Source organism: Thamnophis elegans, chromosome 6, assembly GCF_009769535.1.
Source record: "Thamnophis elegans isolate rThaEle1 chromosome 6, rThaEle1.pri, whole genome shotgun sequence".
Classification (NCBI taxonomy): domain Eukaryota; kingdom Metazoa; phylum Chordata; class Lepidosauria; order Squamata; family Colubridae; genus Thamnophis; species Thamnophis elegans.
In genome coordinates this window covers 12707308-12725915 of record NC_045546.1, presented here as the reverse complement: position 1 = coordinate 12725915, position 18608 = coordinate 12707308, and positions in this window count along the sequence as shown.

The window sequence follows — 18608 nt, the reverse complement described above, 5'->3', positions numbered from 1 at the left end:
GTTGCCAAGAGCAATAACCAGGGTTCTTGTTGGAAGGCTTCCTGAGAAATATAGCTGATGAGCTTTTTGGAAATGATGACTAAACTAGTAAATAGTAACTAGTGAAGTCTATTTCTTAAAATAATTCACAAATATTGCAATTGGTTTCTCCTGCCGATATGGCGCAGTGTTATATTGCAGTGTTGCAAGCTAATTCTGCTTACTGCCAGGAGTTTGATCCTGACCAGCTCAAGGTTGACTCAGCCTTCTGAGGTCTGTAAAATAATGATTCAGACTGTTGGGGTAATAGGCTGACTCTATAAAATGCTTAGAAAGTGCTGTGAAACACTACGAAGTGGTACACAGGTCTAAGTCCTATTGTTATAGTGCTGTTGCTGTACTGACCTTGCTAAAACAGTATTGTTACATCCATATTGAATTTAGCATATACTTTTCCCAAACCACAGAGTTGCAAAGGGCTATTTAGACCATCAAATTAAACCATCTGCTCAGTTCAGAAATCCAAATTACAGCGGCTCTGATAGATTACAGTCTAGCTTCCCCTTGAATATATTCAGTGAAGGAGAACACACCACTCCCTAGACAACTGCTTCATGCTATCACCATTAGGAAACTGTTGTTAACATTCAATTAGATTCTGCCTTTCTGCAATTCATAACTCTCATTCCATATCTTTTACTCTGGGTGGTCATAACCTTATGTAAAACTTTTTAAGTTCTTGAAAAGTGTTATCATATCCCAGTTACTTTTCTTAAAACAGGACATGTCTTCTTGTAGGATTTCTTTCAGGGGTGAAATGCTACTGGTTTAGACGGGTATGCGAACTGGTAGTAAAAAAAAATGCTACCGGTTCGGACGAATCAATATTTCCTATGATCAGCAGTTGCATTGGCATCCTTCAGTCTCAAAAGACTATGGTATCATTCTCTGGAAAGGGGTAAAGCTGGAGTGTCCTATCCAGAGCATGAGGCCTGGGTAGATTAATATGGAGGATAGACTGTTACCCAAGCAGTAGTTTCCCCCCTCTCCATGTCTCTGAAATAATCCAATGGAACAGCAGAGCCGATACGATTGGTTCCAGCTGCGTCGCAGGAGTTACCAGAATGTGGCTGTACACCAGTGGTGGGTTTCAAAAAATTTTGGAACCTACTCTGTGGGTGTGGCCTCTTTTGTGGGAGTGGTTTGCTGGTCATGCGACCTGGTGGGAGTGGCTTGCCGGCCACGTGTTTTCTTTCTTTCTCTCTCTCTCTTTCCTTCCTTTTGTCTCTCTGTCCCTTTTCTCTTTTTTTCTTTCATCTCTCACTCTTTCTTTTTTCTTTCTTTATTTCTTTCTTCCTTTATTTCTCTTTCTCTCTGTGTGTGTGTCAGTCTGTGTGTGTGTGTGTGTGTGTGTGTGTGTGTGGCAGTGGTGGGTTTCAAAAGTTTTTGGAACCTCTTTCCGGGTCCACTGGTTGATGAACCGGTTCTACCGAATAGGTGCGAACTGGTAGGAACCCACCTCTGCTGTACACAGTCACGAACTGCTTCCGGGACTCCGGATTTTGCCTCGAGGTTGACTCCTGAAGCCTTTTCCAGTAGTGAATATAGCCACAAGGCAGTGGAGGCTTGAAATCAGAGTTTCCCTTCTCCTAGAAGATGGTTCTGCCACTTTATCTGCGTCTTCAAAACCGTTGACCATCTTCTCCTGTAACCCTGGAAAGGAGCCCTTATGAGGTGCTACCAGCCAGGACAGCTGGACCAAGGTTTTTTTAAGGAGGTGTTACTCCTCCATCACTCACCCTTTGTCCTGGCTTGTGACAGGCAGAGCCTGGCTTCCCAAACGTTGGGCCCAGGATGGCCCAGTGATGCATGATTTATATTAGTTAGAAAGCAGGAGGTGGCACATGCGAGCGAGTGAAGGTAGTGAAGGTAAATAGATTTCATCCCTGATTTCTTTTCTAGGCACCTGATTATTCTTGTCAATCTTTCTGAAGTCATTCCACTTAATTCAAATTCTTCTCATGGTGTGGTTGGAACAAATGGAACTAGACACAATAATTTGGAGGCAATCTGATAATTTATCTTATACATGTTTTTCATCTAAAAATAATTTTTCCTTTCCTTGTAGGGGAAAAAAATCAAAACTACCCCAGAGAAATATATTACAACCAGTTTATGATTGCTTAATATCTCCCAAGAATCAGAACAACAGAGCAATGGAATAACAGAGTTGGAAGGGACATTGGGGGTCTTCTAGTCCAACCTCCTGCTCAAGCAGGAAACCCTATGTTATTTCAGATAAAGAGTTGTCCAATCTCTTCTTAAAAACCTCCAATGATGGAGCGTTCACAACTTCTGGAGGAAAGTTGTTCCACTGATTAATTGTTCTAACTGTCAGGAAATTTCTCCTTAGTTCTAGGTTGCGTCTCTCCTTGATTAGTCTCCTTCCATTGCTTCTTGTTTTGGAGAATAGGTTGACCCCCTGTTCTTTGTGGCATCAGCCTTAAAATGTGGTCTCAGACTAAAAGACTAACTGTATTGTGGCGTTTATATTGACATCTCTAGGGACAGTACATTATGTAGAATGAAATGTATTTTGCAAAGTGTCATTAAAAATGATTCATATTTTGAAACAAAAGGTGAAAACAGTATTCAAATATCTAGCAGAGGCACGTTAAACATGCCCTCTTTTCCCTTGAAAAACCTTTATGATGCTAAATACGAATAGTATCTGATTATTGTTAAGTAAGAAGGAAAAGAAAATCACTGTGCATATGTCAGCAGTTTTGAGTATTTTTAGTTATTTACTTCTTCCATTTCTATCTGACTGAAAGGGCTCCTTAAAAACAACATCCCCCCCCCCCGACACACAAAGCTTTTATCTCTTAAATTCCCCTACATAATGCATTCGTTTGACAACTATTGCAAATCTAATCAAATGAAGATAACGCACAAACCTGCACACACAAACATACACATTCCTACATGTTATTAGGGGTTCAAAAATATTGCTGTTGCTTACATACAAATACACAAACATAGCTTTCCTACATATTTGGTTAGAAAGGATCCAAAAATATTGCTGTTCTTTTAAATCATTCTAGCGTTATCTGCTGCTGTCTCTTACAGCTTGCACTATCTTTCAAACACTTATTCGGTATAAAAAAAGACGGCTATATACTTTAAGGTTTGAGAAGTTGCTGATTTATGAAGATGGGATATTCTACCTCTTTATTCCAGAGTTCCTGTAAGTACAAAAACATCTCGCTGGTCATTGACAGTGAATAAATGAAATAAGTAAAAACCAAACTCCACTTTTGCAATAATCCTTATTGTTTATTTTAAAAAAACACATCAGGGCTAGGTTCCAGCCGCCGTTACTACTAGTTTGGTAGTAAAAATATTTTTTTACTACCACACACCAGATGTGCACTCCGTACACATGCGCATTTTCATTTAAAATGATCTGTGCATGCACACATTTAAAAAATAAATAAAAATCACATTTTAAAATGAAGATTGTTCTGCGCATGTGCAGAACGCAAAATCAAAATGTCACGGCCAATCATAGAACCGGTACGATCATGTGTCTACCAAAGTTACTACCTATTCGGCCGAATCGGACCGAATAGGTAGGAACCCAACTCTGCCGTACATTTAGAATTATTCAAAGGCAGACCTGGATACTTTACAGCACAAGAGCCACATAGACTGTCCTTGTCTGGTTCATTGTAGTGTTGGCATCAGTGGGAGTGGCTTCAGTGGGTGGTTTTGGTGAGGGGCGGGGCATTAAAATCAGACCTCTACAAAAGTCCCAGTTTTTCATGTGGGCTGTTGGGAAAATTTATTGCCCACCCTTATTCAAAGGGGACGCAGTGGCTCGGTGGCTAAGACACTGAGCTTGTCAATCATAAAAGGTCGGCAGTTCGGCGGTTTGAATCCCTAGTGCCATGTAACGGAGTGAGCTCCTATTACTTGTCCCAGCTTCTGCCAACATAGCAGTTTTGAAAGCAAGTAGCAAAATAGGAACCACCTTTAGTGGGAAGGTAACAGCATTCCGTGCGCCTTTGGTGTTTAGTCATGCCGGTCACCTGATCACGGAGACATCTTCGGATAGCGTTGGCTCTTCGGCTTTGAAACAGCGATGAGCACCGCCCCCTAGAGTTGGGAACGACTAGCACATATGTGCAAGGGGAACCTTTACCTATTCAAAGTAACTCTAACTGTGGAGGTTTTGATTCTGCTATTGCATCTGGAGAACTCTCTAAAATTGAAAGGCGCTTTAATCAAAAACAGCTTAGATTTGGCATGCTGAAATTAAGAGATGTTTAATCAAATACAGGTAATCCTCAATTTACAACTGTAATGGAGCCTGGCCATTATAGTCATGAGTCATTGCAGTCATTCAGCAAGGCACCCATGCTTAACCACTGCTGTCCTGGCCTTCCCATGGGACCGTAAAGGACCAAAGTGAAACAGCTGCCTGCGTAAAATAGGGCAGGCAGCTCCCCACTATGCATAGATGTAGCACACTGAGAAAGAAAGTTCTTACTTAATCCATTTTTCCTCTTCTTTAGTACAATGCTTTTCTCCCACTTTTTTGTTGTTGATAGAATTGAATGTATGCTTTCATTTTGTTTTTTTCTATTTTACTTTTTATGATAAAACAATAAAGAATATTTTACAAAACCTTGATTGACAATATAATGATCTGAAGCATTAATACTTCTATTAGATTTTTCCTTTCCTCTCCCAGGATAGATTTACCTTCTATTTTCAAACTGGCATTATCTCAAAGGGCAGGATTACCATGAGTGCAAGAATCAAAGCCATACGTTCATTTCAACAACTTTCTAATATTGCCAGTTTTAATACAGGAGAGCTATGGCTAACAGTGACACTAAGACTTTGCCGTTCGATCAAGAGTCTAACTGCACTCGCTCACCACCAGCGAACCGTTGTGCAGCCCACCTCTGATTTGCACTTTGAATGATTTGATGATTCCCCCCCCCCCAATCCGGTTCTTCATTGCGTTACCATATTTTTCGGAGTATAAGACGCACCAAGATTTTGAAGAGCCAAATTTGAAAAAAAAAGGTTTTTGCACTCAGCAGACTTCCCAAAAATGGCCTGTTTTTCACAAAAACTGGCCCATTTTTTGTCAAAAAAAAGAGAGCATGCATAGCCTTTAGGAGGCTTGTAGAGTGCTCCTGGGTGCTGGAGGGGGGCAAAAATGAGCAAAAACAGCCCGTTTCTTTTGCAAAAATGGGCCCTTTTTTGTCCAAAAAAGGGGGTATGCATGGCCTTTAGGAGGTTTATAGCATGCTCCTGGGAGCTGGCAGGCCAAAAATGAGCAAAAAATGGCCCGTTTTTCGCTCCTTTTCGCCTTCTCCAGCCCCCATGAGCACTGTGGAAGCTTCCTAAAGGCTATGTACAGCCATTTTTGCAAAGGGGGTGCCAAAAATACTGTATTCCATGTATAAGACGCATCCAGATTTCCACCCTCTTTTTTGAGGGGAAAAGGTGCATTTTATAGTCCGAAAAATACAGTAATTCAAACAGCTTGCTCTTCAGCAGCCAAAATGAAGACCTTGTTTTTTTTAATATTCCAAGTGTAAGACATTGCCAAATTTATCTTTATCTACTTTCCCCTCAATCTTTTGTAGAAATTGACCATGTAATGCTTTTCCTTGCCAGAAATCTGTTGGTTTTTTATTACTTTATTTCGATTTCATGTTTTGTTTTCTACACATTCAGTATTTTTTTTTCCTGTACATACATATTGTAGAAAGTTAGCACCCACCCCTCTCCTAGAAGAATGAAGTATTTGGGGAAATATCATAAAAGGCAGAATATTATATTTCCCAAGAGAAACATGCTCTTGGAAAACAGCCCTCACCTTTCTTAATAGCCCCAGCAGGACTGGGCCAGCCTATCTACAAGACAAAAGACCTTCAATTCCAGGGTGATGGGATTATCCTTCAGGACGAAGCCATTCAGCCACAATAGGAACTGCATTGCATCAGTCCAAGTTTCAACCAAGCTTGATTCAGAAAACCTACAAAGCTAGCTATGGCCCTCGGATAGCCTCCTGGGAGTCTGACAAACAATAGAATACATTTCTTGTGCAGGAACAGGAAGCTCAAGGACAAGGCTCAAGAGAAGATATAAATACCTCTGCTATTCACTTACTTTCCTACCAGTTCACAAATGTGAATGTTCAGCTGTCCACACATGCACTCAGTCTTCCGTGCACGTGCTTTGATTGCGTGCATGCGTGAGCACGGCTTGCACATGTGCGTGGCTTGAAAACATGCCTAAATAGGACAGCATGGAGCAGTGACGGCTAACCTTTTCGGCATCGAGTGCTCAAAGTGCGTGTGCATAATGCAATGCATGCATGACCTCCCCTTGGCCCCCACGCTGCATACGCAACCCTCTGCACACACACACACACCTGTGACCGTCTGCCCCCTGTGAATGCGTGTGCATCTCCCATATGTGCCCCCCACATGTGCAGCAGAGACCTGAAAACCAGCTGGCCCGCGGGAGGCATGCACGGCAGGGCTGAGCTGGGGTGATGGCTCGTGTGCCCACAGAGAGGGCTCTGTGTGCCACCTGTGGCATGTATGCCATAGGTTCACCATCACGGGCATAGAGCCTGGGTGAGTGGGCAGGCCCACCTGTGATTTCCACTACCAGTTCAGGCGAATTGGTCCAAACCAGATGAATACCACCTCTGCTCCATTCCATGTGCTTAGCTGCCCAGGACCTCAAACCCTCAAAGTGACTTTCTCCCCACTTGGAACTGAACCAGATAGATTTCTTCCAACAATACCATATTGAGATAGGATATCCATTTTTTTTCAATATAAAAACAAAGAAGAACCATGCATACATTTTCAAGTAAAAACAACACAGTGATATAGTATGTGGGGGTGACCTTGAGCGATCAGGCAAAGAGATGCTGCCTAGGGAGCAGTCAGATAAAAGATCATATCCCACAGTTGCATATTGAGCAGAACAAGAGGCTTAGGAGGGACCTTCCAAAGTTATCAGGCTGAAAAGATAACAGCGGGAGATCTGTACTTTCAGACATGCAAGATTCTGTTAATGTAGCTTTACAATAAAGTGGAAAGATGTTAGCTGAACACATTTCTGGTCTGATGTATCTGGTAAGGCTAACACACCAACACCTGCACAGGAAGGGGGAGAGGAATTCCTCAAAACAAATAAAAACTCACCCTATCTGCTTGCATTGGCTTTTGTATGACTTTTTTTTTTAATTTTTGCAAGCTACCTGCAGTCACCTTGAGTTATTTGGGAAGCCTTAATAAATATTGTAAATAAAGCAACTAATTTACTTTTATTGCTTTTTAATTAATAACAAAAAGAAAAAAGAGCAAAACATAAAAAATGATAGCGATACTGATACATACATTGTCAAAAAGGAAGGTGGAGAGCACAAAAAGTTCTAACAAAAAAGTGAAAAATACAACAAAAGTATGAAAAAAGTAACATGATAAACCATTATAACAATAACGACAGACAGTGTCGGCTAGCGACCCCCAGGGGGAGAGCCTTTTCTGTGGGGGCACCTTCCCTCTGGAATGAGCTGCCCCCGGAGCTTCGTATAATCCCCGACCTCCGGTCCTTCCGACCACCCTAAAAAGTTGGCTTTTCCAGCAAGCCAGCCTGGCATGAACAAAGCAAAATAAATTATTGATTATTGTTAATTTTAATCAATTTTTTTAAAAAAAATATTAATGTTAATCTCAATTGGGTTTGTTTTGGATATTCTATTTACTTTTTTTAACTTTTCTAATATGTGATTTTTTTAATGTTGTACGCCGCCCTGAGTCATTGGGAGAAGGGCGGCATATAAATCCAATAAACCAAACCAAACCAATAAACAATTACAATTATATATATATATAATTGTATATTATACGGAAGTAGTGATCTTCCTCCCATATTTGGGCATACCAGGGGTTGTGACTTTAAATATATACCTTTCACCCTGGCTTCGCTGATAAGGAGTCGAGCTCTGTAGCTCAGTGGTTAACACATCTGCCTAAGAGGCAATACAGCACAGGTTCGATTCCCAGCAAGGGTATGGCTAGCTGATGAGAGCTAAATAGCTTGAAATAGATCTATACTAATCTCCCTTTATTTATTTATCAGCACAAATATAACATATGTGTGTGTGTGTGTGTGTGTGTGTCTAATTCAAAATATTATTCAAATATGTGTCTACAGTATTTCTAATACAACCAATGCAACTATTTAATACAATTATACATTTCTAATGCAGTTATCACTGTTTTAACCCACTGTATGAATGAGTCCCATATTTCTTTATATTTGTCCATACAGAATCTACATGTGTAGGCAATCTGCTTATAGGTTGTCATTGCAATCAGTCTTCAATCCATTGAGTGAAAAGGACTATACATGTATCTTTCCAATGCTTCAATATCAGTCCTTTAGCTATAGAGAATCCGTCTATTTGTCTAATTGTCAAATTCCATGCAGACTAGGGATGTCAATTGAACGACTTGCCTCCAGAAGTTGTGAGTGCTCTAACACTGGAGGTTTTTAAGAAGAGATTGGACAACCATTTGTCTCAATTGGTGTAGGGTTTTTTGCTTGAGCAGATGGTAGGACTAGAGCAGTGGTCACCAACTGGTGGTCCGTGGATCATTTGTGGTCCATGAGAAGATTTTGGCGGTCCACAGAAAAATTATTTGCATTTTTTTTAATTGCACTAAATTTTATGTCCTCAAACTACAGCCCCTGGACTGGATACATGCAATGAATGCTTGTGTTGCTGCAGAGAGTCTCCCCCTTCAGGGTCGTTTTATATGGGTCAGAGAAGGGCAGAAATTACAACCTGGGGTCTGCTTCAGCCTCCTGGCATGGGGCTTTGGGTGAAGGCTGGAGGGAAGTGCCGCTGATTGCAAAGAGCCAGAGGACCTTGTTCCAGTGGGACTGCATCATGGCCTGGAACTGGCTGAACAATTTATCCCACTGAGCCTCCAGGCACCGGTACCTGGCCTTGCACTCCCGCAGGTCTTCCATCTGCCTGGAAAGCCTATGCTCGTAATCCTCAGTGAGGTGCTTCTGCTGAGCCTCCTTCCCAGTCAGATCCCATTTGAACTGAGCCAGCTGTTTTGCCAACTCTTTCTCATGGTGGCTGTTTAGTTCCAACAATTGCTTCCTGTTGGGCCCCTAAGGAGCCCAGGTGGGCAGGCAATGAGAGGCTCAGAGGGGAGGGGCAAGTAAAGGCTGGCAAGGTGCCCTTTGACATGTGTGACATTGACTTGGCCATGCCCACCAGTCCCATGACCACTTAGTCACTCCCACCCAGCCGGTCATTAGGTAGATCATATTAGTGATCCGCAGGATTTAAAATTGTGAATTTAGTGGTCCCTGAGGTCCGAAAGATTGGTGACCTCTAGACTAGAAGATCTCTAAGGTGTCTTCCAACTCTATTCTGTTAAGAGAGCCGAGCTGGCGCAGTGGTTAAATGCAGCACTGCAGGCTACTTCAGCTGACTGCAGTTCTGCAGTTCGGCTGTTCAAATCTCACCGGCTCAGGGTTGACTCAGCCTTCCATCCTTCCGAGGTGGGTAAAATGAGGACCCAGATTGTTGTTGGGGGCAATATGCTGACTCTGTAAACCGCTAGTCTAACTGCTATTGCTAACTGCTAAATATCAGAGTAGGGAAATCAGGACTTTTAAATCAGCAACAGTTGCAGCAGTCCTAGGCTTCCTTCCGTCTTAGACATCACACCCTGGAGCACTCTCCAAATGATGTTTGATGCTTCAAAACAGTAAATAATGCATGCATTGATGGGAATGAGCAAAGTACCATTACTTTTCATGAGTGCACTGCTTCCCTTAGAAGAACTTGGTTTGGGGATTTCAAGAGGACAAAGGCTAAAGGGATTGAGAAGGAAGATGGCAATAAAGCTTTGAAAAAGACTCTCTTGGATACACTTGGACTAGAAAATCATTGCCTTCTTCCTACAGAAATATATATTGCTGTGTTATTAATGCAGAATTAATAGCAAAGGAAATTAATCCAAAATTAATGACCAAACTGTTAGTTAGGTCATTTACGCCATAATCCAATTCGTGTTTTTTAGAGAATGCGTTCCACTGAAATAATTGGAATTTAATCAGTGTAACTTGAACTGTATTGTTCAAAGCATCCTTCTACCATTTTATAATAATTGGATGTGATGTGAAAAATGGTGGAAAACTGTGGATGGGATTATAATTTAGCTGACTCTCACCAAAAGGCAAGTTCATTCTGGGATTTGTTTTGAGTTTTATATCACTTACAGTGAAATAACAGTGGCTGAACATACTTTTGGTAGATGATTCATAGTCTTCCACATGGAAACAAAGTTTAAGTAATGGAGAAGCTTCTTTAACTCCAATGAAAATACGTAGATAATATAAACTTACATTGTGATGTCATGAATTGCATTTGAACGTTAGTAGCTTGGGTTGGTAGTTGGGCTATTGGTCTAGCTCCGAGCTTAGTAATTTAGTTGCAAACATTTTGTCCCCATTTGAGGAGACATCGTCAGTGCCCTTTGAACTGTGATCATCTGTCTGAACACTGGCCTTCTTTGACAGTGTAAAGTCCAGTGTTCGGACGGATGGGCACAATTCAAAGGGCACTGACGATGTCTCCTCGAATGGTGATGAAACATTTGCAACCCAATTACCCAGTTCGGAGGTCAAACCAATAACCCATTGTGATGTGTTAGTCATGCCAGCCACATGATCACAGAAACGTCTTCAGACAGTGCTGGCTCTTTGACATAGAAACGGAGATGAGGACTGCTCCTAGAGCCGGAAACAACTAGCACACTTGTGCGGGGGAACCTTTACCTTTAAACACCAAAGAAACTCCAGTGAACTGGGTAGAAAAATAGTGTATGGCATCAAATACCATTGATTTAAATCTCTTCGCACATAAAAACTTATAATAAGGCATGGTGAAGCTTTTCACTTGAAACAGGAAGATTTTTGGAGGGAGGGTAGAAGAAAACTTGAGAATTTTTGGGTTAGGTTTGGTTGAGTTGGTTTATCTTAATTTTATAGGTGGGATGAACAGTGGCCATTCACTAGGAAAATAAATAAATAAATAAAGCAGTATTATGCCAGTCCAGGAAATATCCTGTGGCAATCTAAAATGGTGGCCTGTGATGAATATTGATGAACATTTAGAGCAGTGTTTCTCAACCTTGGCAACTTGAAGATGTCCGGACTTCAACTCCCATTCGCTGGCTGGGGAATTCTGGGAGTTGAAGTCCAGACATCTTCAAGTGGCCAAGGTTGAGAAACACTGATTTAGAGGCTTGTTTCTGTGGGGAAAAAAAAGCTTAGGATCACAGCAAATATTATAAAATCTTCAAATTCTCTTCTCTGCAAGCTAATAATAGAATCCAAGCATCTAAGAGGCAAAAAAAAAAAAACCATGTTGTGCATTTTAAAGCATTTTGGTTTTTCCAACCGAAACGCACCAAGGTACAAGCCACAAGATATCAATGATTACAGCTAATCTTTGATAATAATATATTCATATTCCCAAGTAAACAAAGCATAGCAAGATTTAATTATGGTGTTTGTTGGCTTAGATCCACTTCATCGGTTTTGTCCTGCTGTGTGTCTCTTTCATTAATTCCCCCCTTCAAATATTAAAAGCAAACATTAAGCAATTTTTTTATTTAAAAAAGTGAATATCCATACACTGCTGATTTCTACACCTCTAGGAATAGGCAGCCGATTACAGGAAATCAAGCATCCATTACATAACTGAAAATTCTCATTTGTAAATAATGCAGCATTTTGTATTACATCGAAGGGGAGTTGAGAAAGCTAATCCCACCTCCGCAGCAGGCTGTTGTGTTGTTTGATAGACTTCAGACGAAGCCAATGACTTGATGAAGAGATTCACATACTAGACAGAGCTAAAATTAAGTTGGGCAGTTTACAAGTTGGAGGTTATAGGAACAAGGTCTTAGTTCTTTCTTTGAAACCAGCTAACTTATAAAGTTGCTTATTTGAACAAATGGGCAGGCAACATCATGTTTGCAACCATGCCTCTTTTGTACATTTTGATATTTGGGCTTGTGAGAAGTTTCATATCAATATCGAGCCTATCAATATTGAGCCGATAGACAGAGAATGGAAGCAGTAACCTTTCTCCCATATTTGGGCATACCAGGGGTTGTGACTTTATATATGTGTGTGTGTGTGTGCGCGTGCGCGCGCTCTATTTCAAACTATTTAGCTCTCATCAGCTAGCCATACCCTTACTGGGATTCGAACCTGTGCTATATTGCACCTTAGGCAGATGTGTTAACCATTAAGCCACAGAGTTCGACTCCTTATCAGCTAAGCCAGGATGATAGGTATCTGTTTAGAGTTACAACCCCCGGTATGCCCAAATATGGGAGGAAGTTCACTACTTCCATTCTGTGTCCATTCTCCATTCTCTGTCTATGTATGTATGTATGTATGTATGTATGTATGTATGTATGTATGTATGTATGTATGTGTATGTATATATATTTTTATCAGCACAAATAAACACACACACACACACACACACACACATATATATATATATATGTGTTTGTGTGTGTGTGTGTGTGCTCATATTTAAATGGTTGTCCACTAGGACTCCAAGATCCCTTTTACAGTTACTACTATTGAGCAAGGTACCACCTATACTGTACGTGTGCATTTCGTTTTTCTTGCCTAAATGTAGAATCTTACTCTTTTCACCATTGAATTTCATTTGTCAAGTTTGTCAAGATCCTTCTGTATCATAAGCCTATCTTCTGGAGTGTTGGCTATTCCTGCCAACTTGGTGTCATCTGCAAATTTGATGAGTTCCCCATTTATTCCCTCATCCAAATCATTGATGAAGATGTTGAAGAGTACTGGGCCTAAAACAGAGCCTCGGGGTACTCCACTGCATACTTCTCTCCATGTAGATGCAGTTCCATTGAGGACTACACATTGAGTGTGGTTGGTCAGCCAGTTACGAATCCATCTGGTGGTGATGCTGTCTAACCCTCATTCTTCTACTTTATCTAGTAGTAGGTTATGGTCTACCTTATCAAGTGCCTTACTGAAGTCCAAGTAAACTATATTGATGGCATTCCTCTGGTCCACTAATTTTGTCACATTGTCAAAGAATGCAATAAGATTAGTCTGGAGTGATCTGTTTTTGATCAGATGTTTCCCATCTGATACAATATTAGACCATCAATGCTACCACAAGTCCCTCATTTATCAACCAATTGGAGTCTGTAGCCTATTTCAACAGGATTTCACCCACAATGAATCACCAGAGACATTCCATGTTATGATGGGTATGTTTGAATAAATATAGTCTATAAAACTTTCCACTCTTCGCCTGGAAAATGAATAAAACCTGCAGGTCCCTTAATCAATCCCTTCAGGGATCAAATATGTCTCCTTCCAATCACACCCTTGTGGGCACTTGCACGACTCGGAAGCTGCGATGTTTGTGAGGTTTATTGCACACTAGGTACAGCCTGACTGCTTTATATAAAATAATGCTATCTTCCTTGATATATACGGTGCTACGTTTGACAGCTCCGTTTGCCATTTCCCCCGATTCTGACACTGCATCGCACCGAAGCCCATAGGAATTTCCTCAATGATAATTTGCAAATTAAATTCCAGCTCCTTGCAACATGCCCGAATGCCTTGCCATTTGTTAGTGTGTCAGAGTCCTGTTGGCGGGATTCGGTTTTTCAGCATCTGTCTTCTAGATTAGAAAAAAGACAGTGAGCTGATGCAGACCTTTCGGCATCTAATGTTGATGCATCTGTCATATTTTCTAACTTTAATATCATACAGATAGTGATTGAGTCCCTTATTGCTTGCATTAAGCGAGACCCCAAAGAAGCTCTTGGAAACCAAGCTGAGTATTCTGATCTCTTAAAAAGTATTAAGTCCTATCCTTTAAAGTAATCTATTTTTTTTATTTCTTCAATGGCTTCGGTATTGTGACTTCCAAACTCTGATAGATGCTGTTGCCTCTCACTGGCCAGAATCATCCTTTCCTCTCCAGATGTTGAAGAAGAGGATCTGAACTAGTAAAAGAACTTTATGTATTTTAAAAAGCCCCTATGCCAATGATGGCTAAACGTTTTGTCCTCACGTGCCCACAACCACAATACAATGAGTCCCACCCCCTGCACATGTGCGCATGAGCCACCCCCATACTCCCTCCCATGAATGCGTGTTCCCCCTGCGCCTTATTTTAGCAATAGCAATAGCAGTTAGACTTATATACCGCTTCATAGGGCTTTCAGCCCTCTCTAAGCAGTTTACAGAGTCAGCATATCGCCCCCACAGTCTGGGTCCTCATTTCACCCACCTCGGAAGGATGGAAGGCTGAGTCAACCTTGAGCTGGTGAGATTAGAACCGCTGAACTGCAGATAACAGTCAGCTAAAGTGGCCTGCAGTACTGCACCCTAACCACTGCACCACCTCGGCTCTGGGCCTAGGATGCCTCTCTGAAGCCTCCTGAAACCAGAAACGGGGAGTGGGGGGGTGTGCCACTCCACCTGGACTCCCCTCGCTTCCTGCGCATGCGTGTGCAAGCCCCTGCCCCTGTGAATGCACGTTTGAACCCCCTCCCCATCTCCCGCCCTTCGCCTATGCACACATCTCCCACATGCGCGGCAGTGACCCAAAAATTAGCTGGCCACCAGGAGGCACGGACACATGCACGGTGCAACTGAGCTGGGTGATGGCTCATGTGCCCACAGAGTTCCGTGTGACACCTGTGGCACGCATGCCATAGATTTGCCATCATGGTCCTATGCAATTTAGAACCATGGTAGAGCAGAGTTTAAGGCTATCAGATCTGAGCTGCAAAAATCCAGATGACCACTAGATAGCAGCAAAGAGATGGAAATGGTTTGATAATTTTCTTGCATCTAGAGGTCATCTGGATTTCTGAAGCCCAGACGTAGTAAAACCTGGGTTTTCATTACAAACTAAGTTCCCAATATCATGGGCAACATGCTTCCCCTTCACACATTTCCTTGAATGCAAAATAATGGCTGCAATGATATTAGAAGATATGATAGAAAATGCAAACAATACATTTCCCCTCATGTGATGGAGCATAAAGTCTGACTGAGTTTGTATTTCACATGCAACCACTTGGTCAGCTCATCATCTTCAATTTCCCATCAGGTGGGAAAGCTAATCTTGTCACTTCCTTGGGTTTCTAATCAGGTGTAGAGATTCAAAATTCTCGCCGCAACACTACAGGACATTCTAGATAATGAAATAGTTTGCAGATCCCACCACTATATGATGTTGCTCCGCTGTAGATAATTATTTGATTATGTAGGTTAAGCTGTTATTTATCAATCTAATTTATTACCACTGTCCATCTCATGGGACGTGACTCTGGGCAGCGTACGACAGCCAATAAGGAACACAGATATAAAACAGATATTTAAAAATATGAAAATTAGCATGAAAGTAAAGAGAAGAGTCCTCCATTCCTCTGCTCGCAACAGAATACCTTATGCCACCAGACGTGAAATTTTGGGCTTAGGCAACTATGGCGCTGACACATGTCTGCCCGGCATGGGGCAGAACATTTTGTGCCTATATAGGCCTTTCTAGACACCTGCAGACACATCATGGACAGCCCGGAACCGGTTAGATGTCAAGATCCTCTTCAAACATGATGGATGAACACAGTTGTGGGTTTCAAAAAAATTTAGAACCTCTTCTGTAGGTGTGGCCTGCTTTTTGGGAGTGGCTTGCCGGCCCTGTGACCGGGTGGGTGTGGCTTGCCAGCCATGTGATTGGGTGGGCATGGCCAACTTGTAAAATGTGGTGAAACTCACTTAACAATGCTCTTGCTTAGCAACCAAAATGTTGGCTCAGAAACTCTGGCATTTGAAGCACACAAGTCTTAAAGCTGTCAAGTTACAGGACCCTTGCACCCGTAACCCTTTAGAAAAAAAATACCCAGGGGTGTTCAAACTTGACAGCTTTAAGACTTGTGGACTTCAACTCCCAGAGTTCCTCCTCTCGCTTTTCATCTTGATGATGTGCGGACGGGCAGGGGGAGGGAGTTGGAATCAGTTCTAAACGGCACTGTAGATTTGTGGAACCTCTTCTATAGAAGAGGTTAGAACTGGCAGGAACCCACCCCTGGGCATGCCAAACCAGTAGTAATGCCAGCAGGAATCTTCTTCAGAATGTCTATAGGACCCCAATAGGATACATCCTTCTCATAAAATGATCAATATGCTAGGAAGAATATGGCGAGTCTTGGATTCAGTTATACACTACCCTACATCTTCTTTTTCAGGATCAAATAGAACCCTAGGAAAGGACTTAGTTGCTTTAATGAAGAGCAGAGAAGGACTGTGCTTGCACTCACATGAGGTCTGAAGTACTCCTCCTGAATAATTTCTAAACCGTGATCTCTGTGTGTCTGTTTTTCTAGATAAACAGACAGATGTGCAGACATGTACTGGTTCTTAAGAACACTTAGATTTTACATTACTGACTTTTCTCTAAAATACCTCTTTTACTTTGCATTAATCTTTCATGCTCATGCTAGCAGCAATCTTTCTTGCTAAGAGGTAAGCTACCTGGAAAAAAAAGAAAGAAAATTATAGTACAAGGAATGGAACCTTGGAAACCCAGACAAAGGCATTTTTGTACAATGTGGGATAATTTCCTCCTTAGAAATGTCCCTTATTAAAGGCTGCCTCAGTAATTGGCTACCTGTCCATCCTTTTTCAACTTATACTCTATATGTAAGTCAGGTATGTTTTCAGAAATCAGTAAACGGAACGTTCCAAAGATTTAATCCATATTCTTTAACAGGATTTATAGCAATAGCACTTTGATTGATCAATTTTATGGCTGTGATAGAAATGGACTCAGAGGTGACATGATCAGACAGCTACTGAGCACCTAAATGATGTCTTACAGCAGGGGTAACTCGATCCCATTGAGGGCCACATCAGGATGGTGTTTGAATTTGGGGTGGGTGGGTTGGGTGTGGCCAAGGCAGGCATGGTCAGCTCGATGTCACTTTTGTCGAGGGTGGCTGTGGAGGCCTGAGTGCTCTGCCAGCGGAAATGGGCTCCTGAGCTCCATTTTCAGCTGCCTCCTGCAACCCTCTGCCAGCAAAAACAGAGCTCGGGAGAGCCATCCACAGCCCTCATGAGCTCTATTTTCAGCTGCGATGGCCTCCTGCAACCCTCTGCCAGTGAAAATGGAGCTCCCGCCCAAGCTCCATTTTGATGGCAGAGGCACTGTGAGCCGGTCCTTTGCTGTTTCCAGGGTGGTCCCGCAGTCCAGATCTAAACACCCTGCAGGCCAGATCCAGCCTCCAGACCATGAGTTTGACACCTCTGTCTTACAGGAAAGACAAGATTCTGTAGCAGGTGACAAAAAAAAATTCAGCTCATTTCCATCTGCTAGCCATAGGACATTTTTCATTCTTATCACATGCAGGAATGTGTTGAATGTATCTGTAATATAGAAATTCTTGAGTAGCAAATAGCAATAGCACTTAGACTTATATATTGCTTCATATTGCTTTTACAGCCCTCTCTAAATGGTTTACAGAGTCAGCCTATTGCCCCCAACAATCTAGGTCCTCATTTTACCCACCTTGGAAGGATGGAAGGCTGAGTCAAGCTTGAGCCCGGTGACATTCAAACTGCCAAATTACAGCTAGCAGTCAGCTGAAGTAGCTGCATTTATGATAAATGTCATAATAAGGAAACCTTTAAAACGACTTCATGTCTTGCCTGGAATTCTGAAAAAGACTTGACTGTTTGAATGAATATCAACAGGATGCTAACCTAGTTGCGATCTATAGCAATTCTTCCCAATCAATTTTAAAGTACGCACAGTCCTAACATCCATGCTGTCAAACCATTACCGAACTTGTATTTTTATTAGGTAAATACGTAAGTTAAAATGTCACTTTTAAAACCATTATTTTTTAAGATTATTTTTTTAAAAAATGTATTAGTATTATTATGTCTCAAACTAGCAGGAAGACCCTTTAATGTATATTCATGAAAATATAAGTCGCTTTATTGGCCCGGGGCAATAGTTCATGAATTCTTGTTATTTCTTACCAATTGGCTATTCATTAAACAGTGAATATACAACCTGACATTATTTTATTCTTCCTATCAGAGTTTCAAATTGCTCAAAAATCTTCTTGAAATAAGTCTGTTTATAAATCAATGACATTTCCACCAGCCACTCACAGAAAAACCCAGGAGCAAAGCAAAGTTGATGACATCAAGTGGTTCAGTCTTTGGATAACACCGAAGCTTTGGAGATGGGTGGTTGTCTGAACGCCACATAGCCCATCATCTTGTGAACTTTACTCCAAAAGAAAATGAGACCAGAAGTTAAAATAAAAACAACAACCAAAAATGAAGGAACTGGTTTAAGTATTGGCCAGCCATTATTTAGGTTTTACCATATTTGGACTCCAAATATATAGATCAGGGGTGTTAAACTCACAGCCAGCAGGCCAGATATGTTATGCACTGGC